Genomic DNA, 26,707 nt, shown 5'->3' with positions numbered 1-26,707 from the left:
TTTGTAGAATGTTGCAAGATGATATTATTTGTAATAGTCTAAGCTATAATATGCTATTTTCTATATATTTTTTTCTCATTTCAAAATTCATTTTTAATATTTTCACTTTTATTTTTTTAGCACAAACACACACACAACAGATTTGTGTGTGTTTAGATACAAATAAATAATTTTGCCCTTTCAGTGTTTCTTGGCAAGTCCATTATATTTATTTTGTTAAGTCATCTTTTAGACACTGTTTTTCCTATCTTTTGCCATTATCTTAAGAAAGGCATTAGGAAAAACAAATCATAGGAACTCAAGCTTTCTTTGTTGTTAAAATCTAGGGTGAGAGGTGTTTTGTAATGCACTCCAACAAGTTTTCATTTTCTTCCAGTATGCATTTGAGAAATAGTAAAATCAAAGTCATTGAATGTCCGGTTTGAAAACGTATCTTCTTTTTCTGAGTAGTTTTTGCCAAAGAATTTTAAGTGTTCTTTAATCCTTTTTTTGGCCACGTATTTTGAATTTTGCTCTGTTTATCTCTATTAATCAAATATTATGCAATTAAAAACTTTCTCTTTCACATTATACTTTATGAGGTACAGTCCTTAAATAATCTAACATTTGTAATTAATACTGTATAAATATGAGCATTTCAAATGTTCTGTTGTCAAAAAGATATCCCTGTATTACTATTTTTACATCATTAAATTTCCTAAATTTAATATCACAGTTGAATGGTGATGTGTAACTGACTTAATTCAAAACTAATTCAATTTAAAAGCAACTTCTCATTGTAACAAAAGGTTGTTCTCCTTTGGTGATTCCATGAAGGTAATTAATTTTTGTCTTCCATAAAGATTTCAGGGTTGTAATTGGGTAAAGCAGAAATTCAATGGCTCAAATATTTGAATATCTTAGATCTCTTTCTGTACTGGAGATTTTTTTTTTTTTATGTTAAGGTCCTGACATCTACTGGATGTTAATTTATACTCAAATATGTTTGAGTTTCATACCTGGGGAATATCTAACTTGATTTATGATGCAAAACATGGAACCCTGAGTCTAACAAAAATGTTTAAGTCAGGTTCAAATGTGACTGTGGTGTATACATGTTGTCTCCAATATTTATCTTTAGAGATGACAGGACATAATTAGTGTGTACTAGTGAAAACTTAGAAGATTCCATTATTGCAAGATGAATACATTTTAATTCTAAATATTTCATTCATAATTTTTTCTACAAAACTATATAGCATTTAAAAAGGAAAGTATACACGATGAATCATCCATCCATCTATCCATCCATCATTACAACTACTTAGATATCATCTAATTGTCAGTTCTCATTTCAAATTCACTAAGACTTATTTGGTAACTCACTGACAAAATTGTTTGAATGTTTTTGTCTAACACTGTAGTTTCTAATTGGTCTGTTTAGACTTTCCAAACTTTTAATAAGGCATTTCATTTGTCAGGGCCATTGTGCACCATATTCATTCTCAAATCTTAGGAAAAACAAAAAACTCCAAGTCTGTGCTATCATAATTCCCACATGGGGATGGGGAATATGGTAATGATGACAGAGCTATTTCTATCTTGAACATATACATTGATTAGCAACTCATTTTACGGAGACACACGAGACATTGAGGCACTGAAAACGATGGCAGTTCTAAATCTGATCTAAACCCTCTTTTTGCCTTAGGAGAATCTTAAACACTCTTTTGATTCTTTTATTTTTTTTCTGTTTAAGATTTATTTATTTATGCATGCAAGAACTGGGGTACAGGCCAGAGGTGTGGCAAGGTGAGAGTATTCACCAGAGATGGAGTGGGGAGCAGAACAGGTAGATCTACTGAAATACACAGCTGAAGGGAGCAGTGGAGAGACAGGAGAGGTCTGCTGCGTCATGTGGGTCAGCTCCCTGGCCAGCCAGGGATTGAACTTGTGCTGCAGTGGCTGGCAATAGATTGATAGAGCTGTGTCCTTAACCCCTACGTCACCAGGGAGGCCTTGTTTTGACCCTTATAATCAATTCCTGTAACCAGTGATGAGAGACACTGATCCAGAAACTTTACAACTATCAAGGCATATGTAAATCACACACACACACACACACACAATTACAGTGTTGACTTGTGCACATGGCCGCTAATACATTTTATACAGTTACTTCATTTTCACTTGTCAACTTCTTTGAGAAAACGATCATGGGTATTTCACCTCCTGGTCCAAGCCAAGCATTTGCTAATCTAAGGTACTGACACATGGCTTTTCATTGCTGGCCAGCTTGCCCTATTGTTGGCTGTCAATAATGACATTTCTTAACAGTCCACAATTATTGAGCTGCCTAAATGTTTGCTTCAGTAACTCCTCATGCCATCCAAAAGAAAGCGAGCATGTTGACAAATGTTCAAAAGTGTCAGTCAGTAAAGTGAGAATTGAAAATGCCGAAAGGTGACAATTGTGATGTCAGTGCCCAAAGGGAAAAAGACCTGACAGTGTAGAGACTGCGGCCTGAAACGCAGTGGCACTTACATGTGAAAGTCATTCCTCTAACAAAGATGTAGTAGCAAGAATTTGAAGATATGAAGGTCTCAAGGCGGGGGACTTCAAGAGAGAGAATGCCACACATTAAACTCAAAATAAAGGGTTTGGCACATTTCTACTGCTCTCTTACAAAGTCTTGTTTTGTGTAAATTGCTTCAGATTTTTAACACCTCATAGATGACATAGCACAGAATGAGTGTTTCAAGATACGTGTTGATGGAATGAATACAGAGAGAGGATAAAGGGATATGTCACCCGGGCAGAAGGCAAAGGCGAAGTGCCTCAGAGAGCAAGATGTAGGCGATCAGGCTTGAATGTGACAACAAAAACATATGACGCATTTGCAAGGTAAATGAAGAAGAAGGGTAGCGATTCAACATTAGTAACTAGACATGCAGTTTGCAACACACAATGGTAAAATAAAGTGCTATTTAGTAATGTAAATCTTTTTTATTTTATTTTATTTTTTTATTTAAATATTTTATTTTATATAATTCTTACATCTTTTTTCATCTTTGCACAATGCATGCATTTTCATTTTGGTTATATTCCCCATACAATTGCACCCCCCCCTTATTTTGACCCTAATCCTTCCTCTACCCACCCCCCCTTTCCCCCCATAGTGTGTCTCTGGTTTATAGTTGCTTGTTGATTTTGATTTTTACTTTGCATTGATTAGTCTTTTTCCTGGCCCCTTATTTAAGTTTTCTAGATTCCTGCTATGAGTGAGACCATCCGGTATTTTTCTTTTTCTTTCTGGCTTATTTCGCTGAGCATGATCCCTTCTAGCTCCATCCATGTTGCTGCAAATTGCATGAGTTTATCTTTTTTGAAGGCTGAGTAATATTCCATAGTGTATATGGACCACATCTTCTTGATCCAGTCATCTATTTTTGGGTGTTTGTGTTGCTTCCATAGCTTAGCTATTGTAAATAGTGCTGCTATAAACATAGGGGTGCAGTAATTCTTAAGGGCAATGCATTTTAAATGAATTTTGAGCAGGAATCTAAATGGAGATTTGAATAATGCACAGGTGAAAAAATCTATTCTGGAATGAAGAGAGAATGAATGCTCCCTGGATATTAAAAAGCTGGGAAAGCAAGTAAGTTATCAAATACCTGATTTTCATATAATATCAAAACCTTATTAAAAGTGTGCTTAATGATGATAGATATATTATAAAATGTTTGTTCAGCGCTGCTCAAAGGAATTCACATTCATGTTAGAAACACACTTCAAATAATTTTATGGGTAGACTTGGCTACCGAATTATTCCTTCCTGACATGTGGCTTTGGGATTATAGGGAATTAAAACAAAATTAAAGCAGATGAGCAGAACCCCTTCTAGAATGCTGTCTCGTCCAGACCAATCTAACACGCTATCTGTTACTCTCATCATCACTACTAAATATCCAAGTCACCTTATTTGCACAACTTCAAACAGAATTTTCTGATTTATGTTGCCGACTGCATTGATGGCTTTTAGCTTTGGGCACTTCTTAATAATTTCCTACGTTATTTTTCTCTTAATGGGTGCTACAAGACAATTCACATTAATTAGAGTCATATTTATTTACGGCACCATTTATCAACTCTATTGTTCCCTCCAAACTGAGTGTTGATGAGTCGTAATATCGCCATCAGTGTCACTGCTGATAGTTTCCTTGCTCTCCACATGACTACAGTGAAAAGCAGTAAAGGCAGCTTTGGGACACTAAGCAACAACTCTCAACCCAGGATCTCGAGACACTGCCACCTTCCAGACTCTTCTCCAAGAGCCAGAACATTCAGAGAAAGGACAGAAGAAGGAGCAGGCAGAGAAACCAACACTCATCACATGTGACCGACATGAGGAACTGGTAGAAAAATTTTCAGACCTTATTTATTTTAGTGAAAAAGATGGTGGAGCTTCCCTTGATAATAAATCTATAAAACGATTGGCTTTTAATGTCCTATTCTGCGTGTCATCTCATTTATGTTTATTACAATATATACCCTTGATGCAAAAGATCTAATACTTCACAATGCTCTTGGAAATTATGTGGAAACATGCTTAAGAGAAAAATCCCTGCACCCCATGTAGGTCAGTGTTTTCTTTGTAATGCAGTAGGTGTGTTGCTCTACGTGTCAAGATTCTATTCATTCTGCATGTTAAATTTGCAGTTCTTTATTTCACAGTGATATAAACATTTCTCAACATGCTTCATAGCTTTTCTTTTAGAAAATGGGTTGTCAAGTTTTCTAGTACTCTATCAATCATATGGTGGTTTCTTATCCATTATTTCATGGATTGGTCCAAGGTTAATTGCCATATTTACACTAATAACATGCACAATTTGCAAAATATTGTTTTATACTATGTGCTCCACAACAATGAATGTTTTAATGTTTTAAAAAGTGTTTAATTCATTGTGCATCTATTTGATCACTAGTTTTACCGGACATTTTATTCGGCTATCATTTTTATTAATGGAAATTCAGGATTTGTGTTGAAAATTTTCCTTTTAACTAGAAAACTAGATTTTGTGCTTATTCACTTAAAACATGAGTGTTTGTGCTATGATTAATGGTTATTTATGTGACCCAATTTTTATCTTTTAATGTTTCTTCTTTGCAAAGCAAAAAAAAATTTATTTGGTCAAAGTAATCAATATTTTACTTTGTGATTCCTTTCTTGGATTTAGGGCTCAGACTTTCATTATTTTAGTGAATAAAATGATCTGCTGTATTTTATTTTTACAGTGATTGTATTGCTGAAATCTTCTGCTTATTTAGTTTGGGCTGTGTAGGACAAATGGAAACAAAGTCTTGTCAAAGTGTCAGAAGAGTTTTCATTCTCTTAATTTATCACTGTTATTCTAACAGGGTTCTAGCTTATGTATTTCATTGCCATCCTCTTTATGGTATGTAACTGCATGAGGGATTACTCCTTGAGGATCGGACATTTTGTCAATTAGAATTAACCCTGTTTGTCTTGGTCAACAATTTACCTTGTAATCCTTTGCAATTTATTTGCTGTCTGTATTCTGTGCCCTTATTCTTTCACCACATCACTCTCCACTTTAAGTTTCATGTGAAATGTAGTTGTAAATGCCTCTCTGAAGCAGTATTTTGCAGGTTAATATCTTTCATTAATCTAAGAATCCAGGAGTGTACCCAGTCCACGATTGTTCTCGGAAGGGATGATTTGTGTTTCTGTTTTGCTTGTTCATCTGGGTGAGCTCACTCTGCCTGGGTGTGTGTCCCTCTGCTATGGTGTGAGCTCTCTCAGTCTACAGAGAGCCCGATTGGAGTGGGGTGAGGCCAGCAGCGCCGTGTTGCTGCAAAGACCCTCCAGGAAGGCAGGTTGGCTGTATCGGTTGTCTGTCTGGCCCTGTGGTGGAGGGGCAGGTATTGTGATTCTCAGCTCGGGTGTAAGCAGCAGGGATGTGGTTTTCTGCTTTCCATCTTGAGCGCAATGGCAGCAGGTCTAGCGACTGAGAGTGACAAGGAGACCCTCATTTGGTTTCTCAATGTTTACATCACACTTAGAGGTGGAATTCCCTCCTATATTGTTCTGCCCTTTGGGCTTCTGGCACTTTCTTTGCCCTGGCTTGTTTTTCCAAAGCCCTTTGGTTCCCATGGTAGTTATGTTGATGCTTCCTCCCTGTCATCTCTAACACTGCATCCCCAGCCAAATTCTCGCAGTTGCCCTTAACATCTACATCATAGATAGAACTTGAAATAACCAAAGCAACACCCAGAATGCCTCCATTTTCCAGCATGAATCCTGCTCGTGATCTCCTCCAAGGATGGCTTGTGCTCCTTCCTGTCTGTTTTCATAAACATCGCTCCCTGTCTTGCACGCTCTCCCATTTATTCTGAACTGCACAGTCTTTGACCTTCTCAGAGACCTTAAGCTGCAATCACACTCTCCGTCTGGGGTCTTTTTAAGGATTCCTGCTTTGTTTACTCCATTCTCTCAGCTTTACATCTTAATACCAGTTCCTACTGTAGCTGCAGGAAGGGCACAGAGCAGGATCTCTATGATCCGAGCAGACCGTGAAGGAGGAGAGAGTCCTGCAACCCTCGGTGGCTGTTTCAGGCTTATATTGGGATTTACCAGGCACACGGCAGGCAGGGGTGCTGAGGCGCCGGGAGGCTGGCAGGCCTCCCAGCCCCCAGCAAGTTTTCACTCTTTCTGGACTCCCCGGCTCATTCTCTTGCGACCCCTGCTTCTCTGCTGGTTCTCTTCCTGGTCTCTCTTTCACTCTGCAGGTGTCCCCGTGATGCCGCCCTTATAAGCCCAGTCTCAACCCAGGTGTATCCCACCAACGTATGCCCACGCCCCATTCCAGGTGCCGCCATCAGGCATACATTCAGGACCACAGGGATCCATCACCAATCCTCATGGCAGGAGGGCAGAAAAGCTTGACACTTTTTCATTTACCCTACACTACCCTACAAACAAAAGCTATGAAATAAAAATAAGCCTCAGCTCACAGCAGCCTCCAGCTACCACCTTAAATGGTTCCTTGTTTTAACTCTGAGACTTCTTGTTTACACTTAATCTCCCACCTTGACAACCCAACTCACCACTCAACAGAGGGGGGTTCTGCCCTTTGGGCTTCTGGCACCTTCTTTACCCTGGCTTGCTCTCCATTCCCATTTCAGGGAAATTTGTTTTCCTTCATGGGAAATAGGAGGTTCTGGAGGAGTTTGAGAAGTTTCTCAACCATGCAGCTTCACTTCATCATGGACCTGTTGCCCAGGAAAGCCCCTCCTGTCCCCCTGGATTGATTGATTTAGGTGCAGACACATAATTCACGGGATATGTGGCACAGCAGGCTTGCGGACCAGAGATGGACCACAGTTTTAATTTAGTGAAAGATGCCATCTTTCAGTGGAAATCTTGCCAAGTTTTGGGCCACCTCCCCTGGCTGCCATATATCCTGGAATTAGAGAAACCAGGTGAGAGAGAATCGCAGTTATAGACACACAAGTCAGACTAAATGCAGAACATGTCATCCTGGGCTGGGGACCCCAGTGCCAGCTACTCTCCAGGTCCACCCATACATGGAGTTTCTTTGCTGTGACTATTACAACCTCTATTGGTAAAGATTCTCCTGTGCTCCTTTTCATCTAAGCTGAGAGCTTTTAAAGATGCTTGTTGTAGCTATGGTGATGTGGGGTCAGCTTACCCTTCTTATTCTTCTCTTATCACTGCTCATATCTCCAGCCTTCAACTATATTGAACATATATTCATTTTTCAATGTCTAATGCTCCTCTTGTCTCAAGTCCTTCCAAAATGCTAAGCTCTCATTGCAAAATACTCAGTTCCTTTCTCTTCTACTCACTCCTTTGCTTTGATAAGAGTTAATAATGCATTGCAATATGAAAAAGCACCCAAGGCAAAGAAACACAAGATTTAGCCTCATTTGTGTGTCTTGTAGAAGGAAAAATATGATTAGCAGACATGTTTTTTTTAAGTATTAGCCTGCTATGTCCTAACAATGGAAATTCCTGTCTTTATATCTTTTTTTTTGGAAGACTTTGAGGAATAAGTCTTCTTGTAAGTCACTACAGAAATTCTTTCTTCTAAGGAATTGATTGATATTGTCTGAAACTCCCATGAAGTAATTTCATAATACCACTTGTTAGTAAGGTGATTTTCATATATCACTTTGAAATAACCAATGTCCACCACTGGAGGATCCGGGAGGTGGGACCATCTTCTATGCTCAGGTTGAGAAACAGAAAGTGTGGTAACATTTGTAAAAGGATTTTAAAAAAAGAAACAGCAGGTAGACATGACTAAGAGAGATGCCTGTATATATGAAGATAGATTTAAAATGAATCTGGGGAGAAGTTTCTTCAAAGCCGTGCTCAATCAGATATTCATTGTGATGGGTGGTCAGGCTGCGTGCTAAGAGCACAAGCCATGGTCCTGGTGTGCTGCTGCGACCAGAGCTTGATGTCACTTGTGGGCAGATGGCGTGATAGTTGGAAATGGGCCCTATCATGCCCAGAGTTAAAAGTCACTGACCAAGGGATCCTTGTGATGTTCCCGCAGTCCCAGAGCCAGGCTGACTGAGTTTGCTGCCCCAAGGCAGATGCATCCCTGAGGAACTGTGGCGATATCACAAAGGCAGTCTTGGGAGAAACATTTTATAGAACTCAGGCTTGTGCAGGACGGGGTGTGGGAGAAACTAAGAAACAAGGACAGGTTTGGAATTGGATATTTCCTGGAAGAAAAGGGAATTCAGAATTACATATTTTAAGCATTTTCTCTGGGAGAAAGGAGCATTAAAACAGGGTCAGAATCGTCACGGTGATAAAGCAGCATCGGCCATGTCTGTCATGTTTTCCACATGGTCCATGTTCATCCAAAGCTCGATTGTCCAGTTGTTGTGGGGACTGTGTGGTGCCAAGTCCATCTTGTCCCCAGTAGGCTGGCATCACGGGCTTCTTTTAATGTTATTGGTATTCAGTTGAGGGACCTTGTTCTGCCTGTGACAGTGCGTTCTTAGCGTTGCCAGGCGTGACTATGCATCTCTGCTCTCCTGTGGCCCCACGTCTCGTGTGGCCAAGGGACACTGAGTAGAAGTGGTCATGGGCATGATTAGTTGAAGATTTCAAGCAACCATGTTGCCTCCCCAGCAACCTTTACCCTCCTGCGAGCCCCAGGACATTGCAGATGGGCTGCTCCTTGAGCTGTGTCCCCTAAAAGAGCACAGAGAAAGAGTCACTGCCCTCACCAAAGGACAGAGGTCAGAGGACAGGGTGGGTGTGAGATGGTTGCTTGATTTGGTCAGCACCCGAAGCTACTGAGATTTAAGAGTTGTCTGTTCCATGACACTGTGGGGAGTCTAAGCTGGGGGACATGTACAGTTATCAGAGCAGTTCTTGTCCACTAGTGACCAGTCTATAAGTATGGTCTCATTGACATTTTCTGTTACCTTGAAAATAATTGCAGGTTAGTGACCTGATTTGTCCCCGTATTGACTACAGACTCATCTCTCAGACACTGAATCTATAAATAATATATAAAACCAGATTCCCAGCATTTTAATTTACAGTGACAAGTATCACGTCACTGGGCTATTCTCTCAGCAGCGTGAATCATTTCAGAGAAATACCACTGGGCTCCACATCCTCGTCATCTGTGTATGTGGTTTTTAGAGGCAGATCTACAGGGATAAACTAGACCACAATGAACAAACTGCTAAGAAAATGTGGAACCATTGTCTGATAATTGAAGTAAATCAAGTGTTTATTTGCATTAGGCTGTGGCACAATCGTCTTCCATATTGAATGAACCAGCCATTGAACATCCCACGTGGCTTTGTTCTCTCTCCCCTAGACAGCTCATGGTTGGGTGTTGACTTTAACATTTACACTGAGGTAGTGATAGAAATCCTCATCTATGGACCTCCTTGGTGGCTCAGGAGGGTAATTCTCAGCACTATGAAGCTATCCATAGTCACTGCAGCACAATCCCCAGCCAGGGAGCTGACCTACATGGTGCAGCAGACCTCTCCTGTCTCCCCACTGCTCCCCTCAGCAGTGTGTTTCAGGAGATCTTCCTGTTCTGCTCCCCACTCTGTCTCTGGTGAATCCTGTTGCCCCCTGCACCTCTGGCCTGTATCCCAGGTCTTGTATGCATAAATAAATACATATTTAAAAAAAAAGAAATCCTCATCTACTTATTCATACTTTGACATACTTGCATAAAAACCTGGAGGGAGGCTCCTGCCCAACTTTGTGTTCACTATCCTGATGGCACACATACGTTTGCACACTCTGGGAAACACACTTTCCTAATGACTTCATATATGCATTGCTACTTTTCTTAATGGGGGAATTAACCCCTTATAAATCCAGTGCAAATTTGTCACCATCTCCTTCCTTGGTGCCTCTATTAAGTACATCCCATGGGACTGCGAAGCATAGATTCTTGGTGAAGTGAAGCTTTTCAGCCTGGAAGTTGAAAAATTTGTTACTCCCCCAGCAAATGGAGCATCAGTAACTTCGGGCCCATCAGCTCAACTGGTTTTACAGAGTTTCTGCCTGGAGTGTTCTGGCCTTCATGGTATGTGACTTACATCTAAGTTGAGAGGAGCTCCAAAGCTCTGGGTATCAATAGCTGGGTCAAATTATCTCCTGCTCCTTCGATTGACAGTGGTCTTTGCATCAGGTGACAGAAGTAGCTATACAGAATATGAGCCAGATTAAGACTTAGTAGAAAACATGGCTCACTGTATGTGCTGCAGACCACCAAGTGGCCACACCATCACTCCATCAGCCATCAGGTAAATGTGTGGCAGATCAAGAAGGGATGCTTGCCTATCGAGTGATTTTCATTCAGGAAGAAGGTCAAGAAACTCGAAGGGTGGCTCAGGGATGGATTCAGTACCTGTTAATTTATACATCCATGCACTATCTAAAATTTTATTGCATTGGGGGGGAGGGATCAAGCCATTTTATCGAGGTACGTCTTTGCAGGGTCAAATGGCTGGAAAGATGAGATTTGATGTCCTTGAACTGGACAGGGTCTCCCCAGCTTTCCCGGGGCAGAAAGCCTGAGATTTTAATATTGTAAAAACTTGGCTTTGTTTCAAAAGTCTTAGAAATATTATTTACTTGTGGAAGTCATTCAAAAATAATATACTGTAAAATGGGTGCTGGGCTTTGGGGAAGTTGCTGTATTTTTTGGAGCTTCATTTCAAGATGTTGCATCCCCCAGTGTGATTACGTGGAACAGATGTTCAATAGTTTATCCAGTTTCTTTTAAATGCCTGAATTGAAACATTTTATCCACACTAAACTTCTCTAATTTCCTTTCAACTCCAAAAGTGGAATTTGCATTAAGTAGAATCCCAAAGGAATTTCGACCCTGTGATCTAATGCCATGCTGTTTTTGTTTAATTTAGCCACTGTTTCTCAAAGGCCTGGGAGAAGCATCTAGGATGTTGATTCATAAATGTTAAGGAGCATAGTTCTTTCCTTTTTTTTTTCAGTTTTCCTTCAGTAAGTCCTCTCTAAAGGGAAGTGGAATTAAATTACTTCTAAACAAATAACAGCATTAGCTATGACTTGGTAACCTGATATCAATCCGATAAATAGACAGAGGCGCGCTCTTCATGTGATGACGGATGGAGTAGACTTAATTTTAGGACTAAAATGATTGTGGAATGTGGCAGTTATCTCAAGAGATGTCAGTTGCTTATATAAGAATGGAAGAAAACATTCTTGTGCAAACGGTATTGACAAAATAACTTATTTTTGCATTACTTTGTAATGTTGATTTGCTATCTATACCTCAATGCCCACCAAGCACAAGACTCAGCTCAGCTCTCCTAGGAAAGGAATGTGCACCCACTCACAATTGGATGCCAACCATAGCCCTAACCTTTCCTCAGAGGAGCTGCCAGAAAATGGCTTTTACAGAAATAACACATGTATTTACTTCTTTTTTTTTTTTTTTAATCTTTTTTTTTTTATAGAGGCATTTTATTTATTTATTTATTTATTTGTTTTTTTTTTGTTTATACACGCACTGGGCACAGTCAGAAGCGCGGGAGGGTGAGAGAATTCACCAGAGCCAGAGCGGGGAGCAGAACAGGCAGAAGGACCGAAGTACACTGCTGAGGGGAGCAGCGGGCGGCAGGAGGGGTCTGCGCGCCATGCGGGACCCTCCTCCGGTGGCCGGGGAGCAGCCGGGGATCGAACCGGCGCCGCAGAGGCCGCGGGCAGCTTCGCAACCCAGCGCTCAACCGCTGCGCCACCGGGGAGGCCCACATGTATTTACTTCTTTTTGATGGCATGGGAGGTGAGCGAAAGTGTGGATTCCCCAGCCTCCCCTTATTCTTATTCTCGGGATTTTGCTTGGCACACACAGTTGCTGCTGTTCAAGCTAAAATTGTAGAGTGGGGCAGGGGGCCCTCACTAGGACAAAGACTTGGTATGAGGATACCTGCTGAAAACAGCAGGCAGATATGATGGCCAGATTAGTATAACCAGCTGGACCACCTCCGCAGGTGGTCTAAATGTAGGTTAAATGTAAAGGTTAAATGTAAAGAGAGGCTAGAGATAGGATGTTTTGATCCTTGGGAACAATGGAGTCCCCCAGGCAATAGCTCCTATTCACTCCCTCCCTAGCTTGTGCCAGACTATCATGCTTCCCCAGTCCACATCCCCGCTAAGCACATTCCTCACACTGTCCTCCATGGACTCGCTCACCTTCCCTGAACCTGATACCAAATAAATGTGAGACTGGCCTGAGAAAAGGGTGCTGCATCTCCACAGGTGAGAGATCTTCTAGGCCTTTCTCTCTCTTTTTCTCCCTCTCTGTCTCTCTACTTGGACTTTGAGTTGTCTTTCCTCCGTCCTGTGCTGCTCCCAATGCTGCTGGCCCTCGAGGTGACAGGAAAAGAATCCATGGAATTTATTAGTTTGTTCTTTCTTTTTTTTATGATGATCACGCTGAAATCATGTGTTGAAATTTCTCTAGTTATCAATAGGTCACCGCCGTGTGCAAATGCTGTTCCTATGTGCACAGAAGTTGGAAAAGCCAAATCCTTTTTAATAGATTCCTGGGTCCTTTACACCCAAATATAAACACAAGTGCTACATGAAAAATGTGATTTAACACATTTTAATATGCAAACTCCAAACACACATAAAGATAAGAGGATAATATCATGAACATGCTTGTACTCAGCAGCCTGCACCAAAAAAATGAAGCCCCTGTCTGATATTATTTCACCCATCTCTACACTCACTTGTTAGAAACACACATAAACTTACAACAAACCACAATGTTATTTCATTCAAATTTTAACTATTTTAATGTTTACCTCTAAAACAGTTTTTAATACAATCATTAAAAATCCTCTAAAATCCCTTATTTAAGTTTTCTAGATTCCTGCTATGAGTGAGACCATCCGGTATTTTTCTTTTTCTTTTTGGCTTATTTCGCTGAGCATGATCCCTTCCAGAAAACTTAAATAAGGGACCAGGAAAATGAATATAAGAAAGTGAAAATCAAAATCAACAAAAAACTATGAACCAGAGACACTTTTTGGGGGTGGGGGGCGGGAGGGGAAGGATTGGGGTCAGAATGGGGCGTTTGCAATTGTATGGGGGAATATAAAAATAGAATTTAATATTAAAAAAATAAATAAATAAATAAATAAATCCTCTAAAATCATCAAATATCTAGTTGATGTTCAAATTTTCCCACTTGCATTGTAAGTGATTTTGTTTCAGTTTGTTTAAAACAGGATTCAGAACCAAACAGGACTCAGAACCGCTCTATACAGAATGTGTTTGAAATGTTGCAAGCTCTGAATACGCAGGTTCCCTCTTGTGCCTGTTTTCTCTTTTCCATGCATTTGTAAGTGAGAAGAATAATGTGTCCCATCCTGTTCCCTGTGGTCTAATTTTTTTCTGATTTTATTTAATAGTGTCACATTTCATAGTCTCTGCTCTCTGCTTGCTGCAAGTTGGTAGATTCTTGACTAGAGTAAGGTTTCCTATTTTCATGGCAAGATCATTTCAACATCCATTGCCTACATTGGTCAGGTTGATAACAACTTACTGATAACAGGTGACTTTTTTTTTTTTTTTCTAATTTACTTCTTGGTGTGACTAATGCGGAGTCATAGGGTATAGATGCTCACAACTGGGTAAATGTGGTGTGTGGCTCTCCAACGATCAGCTAAAAAGTGAGCTTGGAAAGGCAGGCATTGTGGCTTGAACAAAGAAGAGAGAGAGAGCACGACCTTGCAAAAGGAGAGTAAATGTCCTAGGAAGCCTGGGAGGAGCCAATACCTGAGAGCCATCAGGGCCCATTGGAGGTACAGTTTCCCATCCAAAGCCAGGCCAGTCCCCTAGTCTCTATTGCTTTGCTAGCTGCAGATGGGTAGATGTATCCAGAACTCTTGATTTAAAGAAAGATTTGCTTTTGCAGAGGTGGTGGGTGGGGGAGGAGAGAGAGAAGGGGAGACTTGAGCTTTTCAGGAGAGCTCTTCCAATGATTCATCGAGGATTTCAGTTGGGTATCAGGAAGAGAATCAATACTGAGTAATCACTGGGAAGAATCAATGAACTGGAGATTCCGATAGACACAAAACCTGATAAAATTATGCTGCCAGACAGAGTAAGTGGGAATGAAGGTGGGGTGGACACAAAGAGGGCTGTCAGGAACTTCAATTGGGGGGTGTCCATGATTGCAATGAGAGTGTCTTGCTAGGACCATGAGGATGATTGAAATTCAGATGGAGCGTCAGATAAATTGATTCTGGTGTGCCAAAAGGCAGACCCAGATGTCTGATCTCAGATCTCATACAACTCTGATTTAAATTTTCTCTTTTGGCTCTAGACTGATATCAACTACCTAGTAACTTCCATTTGCTGATAATGCTGCCAGAAAATGCAACATAGTTTGGCCATAATGAGGTACAACTTTCCATTTGTTCTGAGAGAAGCTGGAGAGTTTTAAGCCCAGGAGGGTGTTGCAGTGACTCCTCCAGCATCTGCTGCCACCCTGTTGGGTTCCCAATTACACATCTCCCTAGCAGCTCTCAAAGGAGTTAGCAGTGAGGGCTCGGCCAGGAGGTAAGTTGTTTTTAGAATTTTACTTATTAAAATCTCACTTATTCCTCCAACTTTCAGGAAATGCTTTTCCCTTTCATATCACTCTCAAATTTAAAATGCACATATGTTACTCCTGGAATTGTTTATTTATGTCTGTATTCTGGGTCTCTACCACTGAGTGACATGAATTTCGAAAGCATAAGGGCCGATTGTATTTAAACCAATTTTTGTTTCTCAGAACTCAATGTGAATGTCTGTGGCTTCATAAATCGAATTAATCATTGCAATTATTTGCATAATTTAAAGATTAAAATTTGGGGGGGTGGGATAGCAGAGAGAAACTTTTTTTCTTTGAATATTAGACAACAAGACACTAAACTTATTGTAATGAATGCTCACCTAAAAATCCTTGGTGATTTTCTTGGAAGTTTTTTGAATTGAGACTCACAGCCACGCCAAACAAGAGAGAGTGTATCATGGGCAGCGATTTTATGTTCTGCCTCCTTTTTATAACTTATAGCATAACATTTTAGAGAAGCTTTTTGTTAGTTTGCTGTTATAAAGCCAAGGAGGGAAAACCCTAAGTTATGAATCTAGTTTCATACTGCAGAAGATGTTAACTGAAAAATCTAACAAGTATATAATTTGGTCAGAAGACATATTTGTTAAAATTGTTCCATAGAAATGTTTGAAGATAGCTGCTATTGTTACGGAGCAGCCCCAATATAAAACGGGGTGCCTGGCTGTGGGGCCTCACCCATGTGCTTAAAAAGGGACTTATTAATACTCCACTACAGGCACACACGAAAGTTTAATAGAAGGTTTATTTACAAGGGAAAAGGAATTGACAAAATGTACAACTCAGGGAGAAAATAGGGAAATAAAGTCTTTAATGCGTCCTACCCTATCCACCGACCTGGAAACCCAAAGTCACTCTCCGAGCTGGCGGGGAGCCAAAAAGGGGGAATCCCCCAAAGCCCACGTGTCTGGTTTTATACCAGACCTGGCTGCTTAACCCCACCCTCAGGTTCCAGCCACCTTTCCTTTGGAGGTGATGGGATTTGTAGTTCCCAGTGTCTTTGGCTTTGGTCTGGGGTGGGGGTGGAGTCCACAAAGCCTGTATGGAATTAGCTTTAGGATATATTTTTCCCCTAACACTATTAATAAATAATGTTCTTGGGTAGCATTTCACTTTGTAAATGTGGACCTATTGAGATGAAATCACTGACAGATCTAAAAATTTGTATCAGTTTTCTTACATTCAAATATATTCTTCACCACACTTCTAAACGCAGAGTTTCAACGGATTTGCAAAACAATGTTAAATTGCAGAATCTCTGGCTGAAATTTTGAGGTGAAATGAAGTGCCTATACTCTCCACCAATCTGAAATCATCCAATACTTGTCTTTATCTTCTTAGCTAACTTAGCTTTGAATAATTCCCTCACGGTCTTCCATTTTGCTGCAAAAAGTAGAAATCCATTTTTTCTTGTACCTGAATCATATTCCACTGTGTTTCTAAACCACATCTTCTTTATCCAATCATAATTCAGTGGACCTTAGCAGATGAACTGAGAAAAGCAAAATAAAAATAAACCAGTGGACATTGATATCTGAGCGTGGTTTCCAGAGGTGAACTGTGGGGGGAGAGAGGTGGTGAGAGAGAAAAGAGTGAAGAGGGTATAAGATGGTGGTGGGAATTTGGGTTTTGTTATTATTGCTGTTACTCAGAAAATATCAAGAACCTAAAGACTTCCATTACCAGAATCTAAGGAGAATGGTGAAAAATAAAAGAAAGAAAGAGGGTATGAAGGGGTGGGAGGGTGTGAGGAAAAAGGGAAGAAGAGGGATTATTATGAAATATTAATGTCTAAATGCAGAAGCTGTAGTAAATCAATAAGTGTGAATAAAAGGATATGGTGTTTAGCTCATGAATATTCAACTTATAAAAGCATTGATGTCTGTGGAGACTGAGAGAAACTCACTAAGTCAGAGAGGTAAAGAGAGGTCTGGCCTGGTGGATTAACAAGGAGAAAACTAGTGTTAAAGGGGTTGTCTTGAGGGAGCTGGTGTCCCACAAAGAAAGCATACACAAAATACTTTGGAAAGGTCAGGAAATCTGTGCCTTTGGGGATTTCACCCAAAAAGTAACAAAATAAAGGTGTGTAGAGGGAAAAGTGATATGTTAGAAAATGCTGAAATCCACAAGAGGATTAATCCAAAGAACTGAAATCAATAAAATAAAATCCTGCATTCTATTAGTCCACGAAACAGGAAAATAATGAAAAATGCCATTTATTTTCTCCTTCTGTTTAATAGGGCATAGACTATAAAGGTAATACTTAATTATGCTAATATAACAATGTAGCAAAATATGGGCAAATGGGGTATGACTTGGGATTTGGCACACTCCAGAAACAAGGATGAGAAATTGTATTTTAGACAAATTGCAAAAGTAATCCTAAAAAGATGAGAGCTTGGTTTTAGAGGAAGAGCAGGTATATAACAGAGTGATCGAGAAATGATTTGGGGCATTCATAGAAGCAGGTAGAATCTGAGCCACACAATTTGCCAATGACTTATACCAGATAATGCAATCAACATTCTGTTTTCCGAGGAACAAAAATGATCCCACTAATGGAGAACCAGGGAGGGTTCGGATATTCTGAATATGATTCTGGAGCAGAGATACTATTCTCAACAGCTCATACGTATGCACTTCACATGTGTGATCATGATGTAAAGGAGGTTACTTGTCAATATCCAGTTCTTCATGAGTACAAATTCCATGTTCTTTCCATTATAATGGAGTGTTGTGTGTACTAAAGGACTTTTAGACACAAGAGAAAGCATTTTAGGAGAGTTTCAAGTTAACAGAAACATTATGAAATAAACTATGAGCATAAAAAACAAAATAAAAATCCATGCTGGGAAGAAACTTCGATACTAAATAGCTGATTTCCTCTTTGCACATTAGTTTTAATGTGAAGGACATAGTGGCATGTGACAAAGTTTGAGATTGATACATTTTGGGAAAATCAGCTAGTTAGGGCCATGATGTCAAGATAGACAATACACCAAACAGCAACATCCTGTGCCAGTCAGTACATTTCACACGGACAGTTACTATCCCACACTGCTCCTGGCTTTATCCTACATCACCATGTCTCACATCTGCCCAAGTGTAAAGAGGCCTATGTCAGTATGAATGGCCCTACGGTCACAATCTTATTTAATGTCTTCAAGAGACATCTATTATCATTAATTCTAATATTGGTCATTAGTTTCTTCTTCCTAGGCACTATGCTAATAGTGATGACAAGTGTGTAAAATCTTTTCTAGCACTAAGAGTAAAATATAAAGCTAAGGAAGTGTAGCTAAAGGAAGTGTAGCTAAATCCCTAGGGATGGTAGAGAATACAGAAAAGAAGGCCTGCGTGGCCTCCATCACAAAGCACAAGGACCATGAAAATGACATTGTTTCTATGGCACCCCAATTTCCCCTCAGCTCCATTACACTTTGCCACCTAAAGGTCTGTATGAACTTGCCTGACAAATTTATATGTGAATAACACACCTGCATTGTCACTTAGATTTTTTTTCAATTTCACTCCATTTCTTACAATAACCCATTCCATTATGCTATTATTACTTGATATTGGCAAATACCAGGGATTTCATGTTTGGAAACAGTAAGAAACCACTATATAATGCATCCCCCAAGTGTCTATATAAAACCAACGGATCACTTTTATTATTGCTTTATTTTCAAATTCCAATTAACATTTTATAATTTACAAAAAAAAAAAATAAATAAAACTGTCAAATGACTTATTTATCTTCCCAAAACTTGCTATTGCATTAAGATAATTTGTGAATTTATGGATTTAATATGGGACCTAGCATTTAGGCAAGTTACTCATCTATTTTAAAACATCAAGAATTGTAATATTCAACTGATTCACTTTTAAAATTGAGAATTTGTATGAATTTAATAAAAAATAAAACAACGCAACACAGAAATCTTCAGAAATCAGTAACTTTGTAACTGTTACTACTTCCAAATTCCCTGCCTCACAAACCTCCTGCTGTGAACATCATTGCTTATATAGACTTCATCAAGTTAGCTTTAGAAAAATTGAGGACATCAACAACAATCTTTGCATTCAAAGTTTGAAAATGTTTACTCAGTGTCAAAAGTTAACCTAAGTGTTGCGAATAAAATTAGAGTTTGGATTCTAATTTCTTTAAAACAAGCTTAACCTTTTCAGAATCTGTATTATATCAGACCTAACTATGTGTTGTTGTCATTTGAACTACAATTTCTGGTCAGCTCCGGGGCAGCTTGGTAGTTAACATAATACAAGGAAAACCAAGAAAAACAATTCAGGGTTGGTCAGGGTAAGAATGTCTGGCACAGGGAAAACCTGGTTTTTATGCTGTGGAATCTGGTGAGCAACCTCATTAAGGAAGGCAATTATCTTCTTCTACTTTTTAACTATTTTTAATTTTGCGAGTTCCTTTAGCAAGAATTTGCCAGAGTTGCACACAAGGTCATTAAGTAGATAGTGAGTGTTCTGAGGTGAGATACATATGCAGAATATAGAATTTAAGTATTTAATGGACTTTCATGACATTGTAAATTCCAGAAGATAGCACAGTATCATTTTTCTACCTAACCCAGATGAATGTACTGCAAGATTTAAAATGATTAGACTGCCTGAAAATGATCTAAAATAAAATAAATAGAAAGGCATCAAAATGACCCCCATGTTTTTAGTTATTAGTGTTGATGCATTTGAGGGATTTGGAGATGAGGACTTACTGGTTTCTCATGACTTCCCAACCCATCCAGTCAGGTCATCCACTTACACCCAGAGACCTGACAATTTGGAAACGACATCTTAGCGATATTAAATACTTAAGTGTAACATGCCTTTAATTATTCAGAGAAGTTATTGACTTGTATTAAATGCCATTTCTCTCCTGGACCATTACAATTCTATTAGAATTTTCAACTCAGTGATTTGTGGTAACAAGTTTTAGGGGAGTTTCACATTAGATGGCTAATTTTTAGAAATATACTGGCTATTGCCACATCGTTTTAACATGCGTGTGTGTGTGTGTGTGTGTGAATGAATTTCCATTACTAGGAGTAATAATTCTCTTTTGTTATGTCTCTGTTTTAGTCACACACGTTTTACTCTTCGGCCATTATGTAAATAAGTTACTACTTTATGTATTTAATTTAAAAATGACATAAGGTGAGCAACCAGGTACCTCTTTTTTTTTTTTTTAGGTACCTCTTTTTTAAAATCACTTGAGGATTAGGAAAATAATTTACAGAGAAAGCTCCTCCTGCTATATAATTCACTCTTAAAATAAAAGAAATAATGAAACAGTACTTGGTAAGTTTTTGAAGCTGTATAAATGTGACCCCCCTTCTCTTCCTAGGGATACTCTAAAGCAGTAGGATGAACTTCTCTTTCTCTTCTCCTTTTAGCAAAGTAGGAAAAATTTAAATACTCCCTATCAGGACCAGGTGGTAGGTCTTCCTGTGAGAGGAGACCAGAGCATCATGGGATCAAGACTGAGGACCAAGAGAGCCGTGATCAAAAAAGACCCATCTGGGCCTCTCCTGGTGGCGCAGGCGGTTGAGCACTGGGCTGTGAAGCTGCCCGCAGCCTCTGCAGTGCTGGTTCGATCCCTGGCTGCCGGGCGAGGGTCCCACATGGTGAGCAGATCTCTCCAGCCGCCCACTGCTCCTCTCAGCGGTGTATTTCGTCAGTCTGCCTGTTCTGTTTGTTCCCCGCTCTGGCTCTGATGAATTCTCTCACCCTCCCGCGCTTCTGACTGTACCCAGTGCTTGCATAAATAAATAAATACATCTTTAAAAAATGAAAAAAAAATGTTTAAAAAAAAAAGAACCATCAAATACAGTGCTCAAAGGTTAAGTGCAGAACCACATACAACAGCCAAGGAAGGACTTGGCCAGAGAGCAGAGAGTCCCAGCAATTTCTTTGGGCTTCAGAAAACAAGGCTGCAGAAACAAAGGGGAAGCACATGAAAAGTCCATATTTGTTGGCACAACTTGCATTTAAAATACCAATATATAAATGATAAAATAATGAAAACTATTCATAGAGACATGATTCCCTCTTGGTTGGGGAGAAGCAAGCAAAAATAAACTTACCCATGAATTTTGGATTATGAAGGAAAATTTCAGACAATCACAATCACTCTCTGCCTCTGCCTCTACCCTACAAAACGCACACACAAAAACCATGCAAAACACACCAAAGGGCTGGAAGTAAAACAGATCTAGGAAATTCTTGCATTTGTAAAGTGGAGAAAACTAAAGAAACAGCAAATAATCTATTGATCTAAACTTAGGTATCTTCTGGTTCCAAGAAGAATAGAACAGTGATGGGAGATAAGAACTTGTGCCTATGCAACTAGAGAAGATGCATGGAAAATTATGATCGACCACTGGAGAGGTGCAGAATGAGGCAAGGACAGGAGGAAGCAGAGGAGCCAGGAATCTGGAGGGGGAGAAGCTTGTTCGGTTACTGCAGAAATTTCACTCCGGTTGATTGACAGTGAGAGGAAATCCCAAGGAATATCAGATGGTAGGTCCATAGAGATTAGAGAGGGAAATTAAAGTGCAGGTTGCATATTCTGGCTGTTGTGAACCATGTCACTTGAACCTAGCAGTGGCGTTTTCATATTCTTCAGGCAAATACCTAGCATGGTGATTCTGGATCATATGGTGTTTCTATTTTTTCTATTTGTAGCTCTTCAGGCAATCTCCAAACAGTTTTCCATAGAGACTGCACCAAACCACACACCCACCAACACTAGGGGAGAGTTCATTTTCCTCTCGCCCACACTTGTTTCACATCTTTTCAATAAGGGCATCTTCCCAAGGGTCTTGGCACTGGAGTGCCCGTGGAAGGTGAGTGAAGCAGGTACACACGTCCAGCTGTGATGCTTGACTCCTGAAATTATAGCTTTGAAAATAAATGGATGAAATGTACTAAATCAATGAAAACTGTTAAAAATACCCATACAAAAAAACAACTGAGCTCTGGAAAAAACCAGTGAGCTTCAAACACCAGACTCATTTCCCTCTAAGTTGTTTACCAAATACCCGGGTGGGGAAGGTCAAGACAAATTGGTGCAGCCCATTACTCGCCCAAGCAGAAAACTTTGGGCATGCAGATTACAGAGTTTTGGCAATCTGGGGAGACCATGATGGGAGTTGCGGAGGTAAGAGACCCATGGAATAAAAACCCTTCAAGGTTAAAAACAAATCAGAGCACTTAGGGCAGCCAGGCATGATCGTTTCCGATTGCACTGTGGTAATGAATCTGACCTATGTGTCCCTCTAAAAGGGAGTCAAAGAGAACGAGAAAATTGCTCAATCTTAGTGAAAGATTTTAACACATCGTTCTTACAAACGAAGAGAAAAAAGATGAAGATTCTGTAATGATATAAAAGACTTGAAATCACAATAATAAAGTCCACTTAGCTGACATAAAGAACAGTGCCTGGGGCAAGACCATGAAAAATGTTCTCTTCCAATGTACAGAAAACATACCACCAACATTGACTATACACAGGGTTTTAATGCAAAATTGATCAAATTTCTCAAGACTTAAATCATTTGAGTAGATTTTTCTGCCCACAGTGGAGTTAAGGAAGAAATCAATGGTAAAAAAATAGAAAAAGTCCTGACATTTTGGAAAACAAGAGATATGCTTTCTAAATAATGCAAATCACAGAGTACACTGAATTATATGGACCTGGTTTTGGTTCATAAAGGCAACAGCAACGAGATTCTGAATTCAACACCTACCACAGATGCACTGAAGCTACAGTTACAGGTGGAAAAATTCTCTGTGCAAAAGGGGAAAAAAAATAACAAAAAACACAAAACTTAACCAAGTAACTCTTTCACATGGAGGAATTAAAACAACATCTCAGCAGGCAGCAGAGTCTCAGACACAACCTTATCATAACCCCAAACCCCAGGACAGTGACCCACAGTCAGAAGGGAATCCAAAATCTGGTGCGTCAACCCAAGGAGCTGTGTGTTTGACACCCCCCACTTTTAATACCTGTACGTGAGAGACAAGTCCCCAAAACATTTAGCTTTGAAAAACAGCAGGGTATCATCCACAAGGCACAGAAAGACTTAGGAAACTAAGACACGAGTTTGGGAGCTCACTCACCCAGCACAGATGCATCCACCTGAAAGGCGACTGACTGTGAAATAGCTCAATTGTTAACCTTAAAGCTCCCACCTGAGGGGTGGGCCTGGGTGTTGTCCAGAATGGAGGCAGGTGGGCGCCATCTTGAAGGTCTCCCTGTCTGTGCTAAATTCATCGGGGCCATTTTGTTTAAATTCTGTACTTGTTGATAAAACTATCACACTTAACAATATGCAGGTAAAACAAGTTAGAATGGACATTTATAACTTTAAGTAAATATTAGATAAGAAGTCTAAAACATGGATTTTATCCTCTATCTCCAAGACAGTGAATAACAAATTAAACATGGGTTTGAATAATATTGATGATCTCGGAGGGAGACTGATGAAGGCGAAGTAGGGAGAGGGAAAGAAAGACTAGCGATAAAATATATCAGGAGGGAAAAGCTTCACTATAGACTCTGTAGACATTAAAAATAAGAAGATATGATGAACAGGTTAATGCTAAAACTGACAATTTGAAATTGATCCACTCTTTGAAAAGCAACATACTTTAGAATGTCACAAAAAGAACTACAGAAAAAGGTGGATGATGCAGTCTTTTAAAATCTGATATTTCTCAAAGCTTGCTTCCCTTTAGTTTGCAAAATAATCTGATAATTGCATCCTCTTTTTGTTCACCCCCAACATCTTCTTTGTGTGTGGCTAGCCCTCCAGCAATCCCTCACTTCATTGGTTTGCGCCCCTATTCTTTGGTACACAAGGGCAAAGAAGACAACCTCTTGCCATTCAATTAACACACACATGCAGACATAGTTCAGGAATATTAATAGGCAAGTATTTCATGTTGTCAAGTACATCTTCTGGAAGTTCTAGGATATTAGCATTCAACTGTTTTTGTTTCCAATAATATAAGTGTCATTGAAACAAAGAACTTGGTAATTAGCTCTCAGGGGAAGAGAAAATGCCACTGATCATGGCCTTAATCCTTTAGTGCAATGTCTTCATGAGACAACACAGTGTTTGCAACATGCGGTGAGGGCACAGGTGAGAAAGCACATAAGAAAGCAGAGGACAATGTGACCGGGAGGCCAGAGGTTTAGGGTTACAGGTGCTTTCCCTAGTTAAGAAGCACACCACACATGAACATGGTAAGATATGGTAACGTGCCAAGGTCAGAAACAATAATATTATCCCTGTAAGCAGACAGTCATATAGCATCATTGTAAATTTGTAATTATGCAGAAACTGAAATGGTAACTGTTAAATGTAATAATTATATCCTAAACTAAATGGCTTAAAAATACCAGATGGTGTCACTTTTATGAGAAATAGAGAGAAACCAAATAAAGGGTCAGATAAAAGCCAAACTCAGAAGTTCCCTTAGAAAGCTGATACAGAATGGACACATCCAGAGGGGGAGGTGAGAGCCAAATGGGGAAGGAGCACAATGGGGTGTCTTGGGGGGAGGGCAGTGTGCTAACAGAGCCCATACTTCTAATACACAACCATGATGTAAGCCAGTGTTATTCAATAATAAAAAAAGCTAAACTTTAACTGGCAAACTATTAAAAGTCTAATGTGGCTCATTCATCTGCCTATTGTCTTTCACCTGTTGATGGGCATTGACATATTTCTGTTTTTAACTATTACAAAGGATAATTCTATAACTTTAATATATACAACATTTTTAGTGGAATACAATTTTTTCACTCTTGGGAAAATACCTAGATGGATAAGGGATTCTTCAAGCAGTAGTTTTATGTTGAGTATTTTTAATTGGTAAATTATTTCCCCAAATAATCTTATTTATGAGCAGTAGATGAGTATCACAGTTTATCTACATCCTTGGCAACATTTGATTTGGTCAGATTTTTAATCATAGTCTTTCCAATAGATTTGATTAGAAGAATGAAATTAAAAATAACAAAACCATTCATATTTCAATTTCAGGTTCCCTATTGACTATGCCAATATTCTTTTTCCATGCATGTTATCTACCTTCTATTTACTTCTTTCTTTCTCTCTCTTTCTCTCTCTCTCTCTCATTCCATTCTCTATTCATTCATCTGTCATTTATCTAGCTATGTCTATCTATCCATCTACCCATCCATCCATCTTCTTGACTAATGATACATTTTAATAATTTATCCATTTTTAAAAATTGAATTGTTTCTTTTTTTCTTTTTGAGAGTTTTTATGCATTTGGCCAAGAAGATCTTTATCAGATACAAGTTTTATAATTTTTTTTTTCTTCAAGTCTATGGATGTTTCCATTTGATTTACCAAGTCTTTCAGAGTTTTTAATTTTAATAAAATACAATTAATCATTGTCAATAAAGTGCTCAATATATTTATTTATTGATCTTTGAGGATGTCTAGTGTGCTAAAAATCATTTCATATTTTGTCCATTTTTTTAGTTGTTAGAAGCGTTGGTACTAATACTGAATTATTTCAGGGTCATGGAGAATCAGGAAGACAACTTAATCTCAAATTATGCAGAAAAAAAAAAGCTCTTCACCTTAAACTTGCATTTCTTCCACATTTGTAATTATTTCAAAAGACATTAATAAAAACTTATTCAGGGTAAGTAAGCTTTGTTTTTAATGATTTATATATATTATCCCAATTTCTCATGCTTTGGTCTTCTAAAAGTTAAAAATATATACTTTGGTAGAATGAACTTATTGCCTAGAAAAGGCAATCTCTTTGAAGAAATATTCAAATAATAGAAAAATGGATTGAAATTTTCAAGAAAAAATTAACCACTGAAATAATAAAATGCTTGAAATCTGAGCTAGCTGATCAGAATAAAAATATTGACATAAAAATACCACTAACAAAAACACATCCCTGTAAAATTGCCAGATAAATAATACTCTCTTAACTCCCTTGTACTTCTGGAAATCAGCTTGAGTCTTTGCTCTCCCAGCCTGCAGTGTGACAGCATTTGTGGGGTGCATTCCTATTGGAGGGTAACCTGTGGCATATGTGTATAGTCAACTATAGAAATAGCCATGACGTAAAATGACAATTATGTAAGAGACCTTAGAATCGTGACACAAATGTTTTAGGCTTTGTTAAAAATGAATATATTCATTAGATGCCTGGCAATATTTACATCTGAACAACTGAAGCATGTGCTAGTAAGCATGCTTTGTTTCTTACTTTCTACTTTAGAAAGGGCATGCTGAAAGAAAATGGAGAATTTGAAGGTAGAGTTGGGTGTTGGGGGATCTGTTCCATTTCTCCTGCTGTCCTTGTGGGGGGAGCTGGCCAGGCTGTTTAGGGTATTGCCTGCCGGCACCTGCCGCACACTTGACATGGAGAAATCTTCAGTCTTTTCTCCCATTCCTGAAATATCTTCTTTAAAATAGGGT

The 26,707-nt window shown here is 39.1% G+C and overlaps 1 long non-coding RNA gene across 5 annotated transcripts in view; it reads left to right on the top strand.

Moving 5' to 3' along the window:
• LOC119259435 (uncharacterized) overlaps positions 1–25,911 on the top strand; it is a 36,059-nt gene extending 10,148 nt beyond the window's left edge. The window contains exons 3-5 of one of the 5 annotated variants that reach the window (XR_005128454.2): positions 14,901–15,136; positions 20,414–20,522; positions 25,786–25,911. This is a non-coding gene — a long non-coding RNA (uncharacterized LOC119259435). Of the gene's footprint in view, positions 1–2,694; positions 2,884–3,568; positions 3,638–4,220; positions 4,468–14,900; positions 15,137–20,413; positions 20,523–20,617; positions 20,654–21,507; positions 21,555–25,785 lie in introns of those variants that run through there. The other 4 variants (XR_008554210.1, XR_008554211.1, XR_005128453.2 and 1 more) reach the window with 4 other exon arrangements.
• The last annotated feature ends 796 nt before the right edge of the window (positions 25,912–26,707 follow it).

This window comes from Talpa occidentalis, unplaced genomic scaffold, assembly GCF_014898055.3.
Source record: "Talpa occidentalis isolate TD23 unplaced genomic scaffold, MPIMG_talOcc4v2.1 talOcc4.5, whole genome shotgun sequence".
In the NCBI taxonomy this organism is placed as follows: domain Eukaryota; kingdom Metazoa; phylum Chordata; class Mammalia; order Eulipotyphla; family Talpidae; genus Talpa; species Talpa occidentalis.
This window is presented reverse-complemented; position numbering and strand designations above follow the sequence as displayed.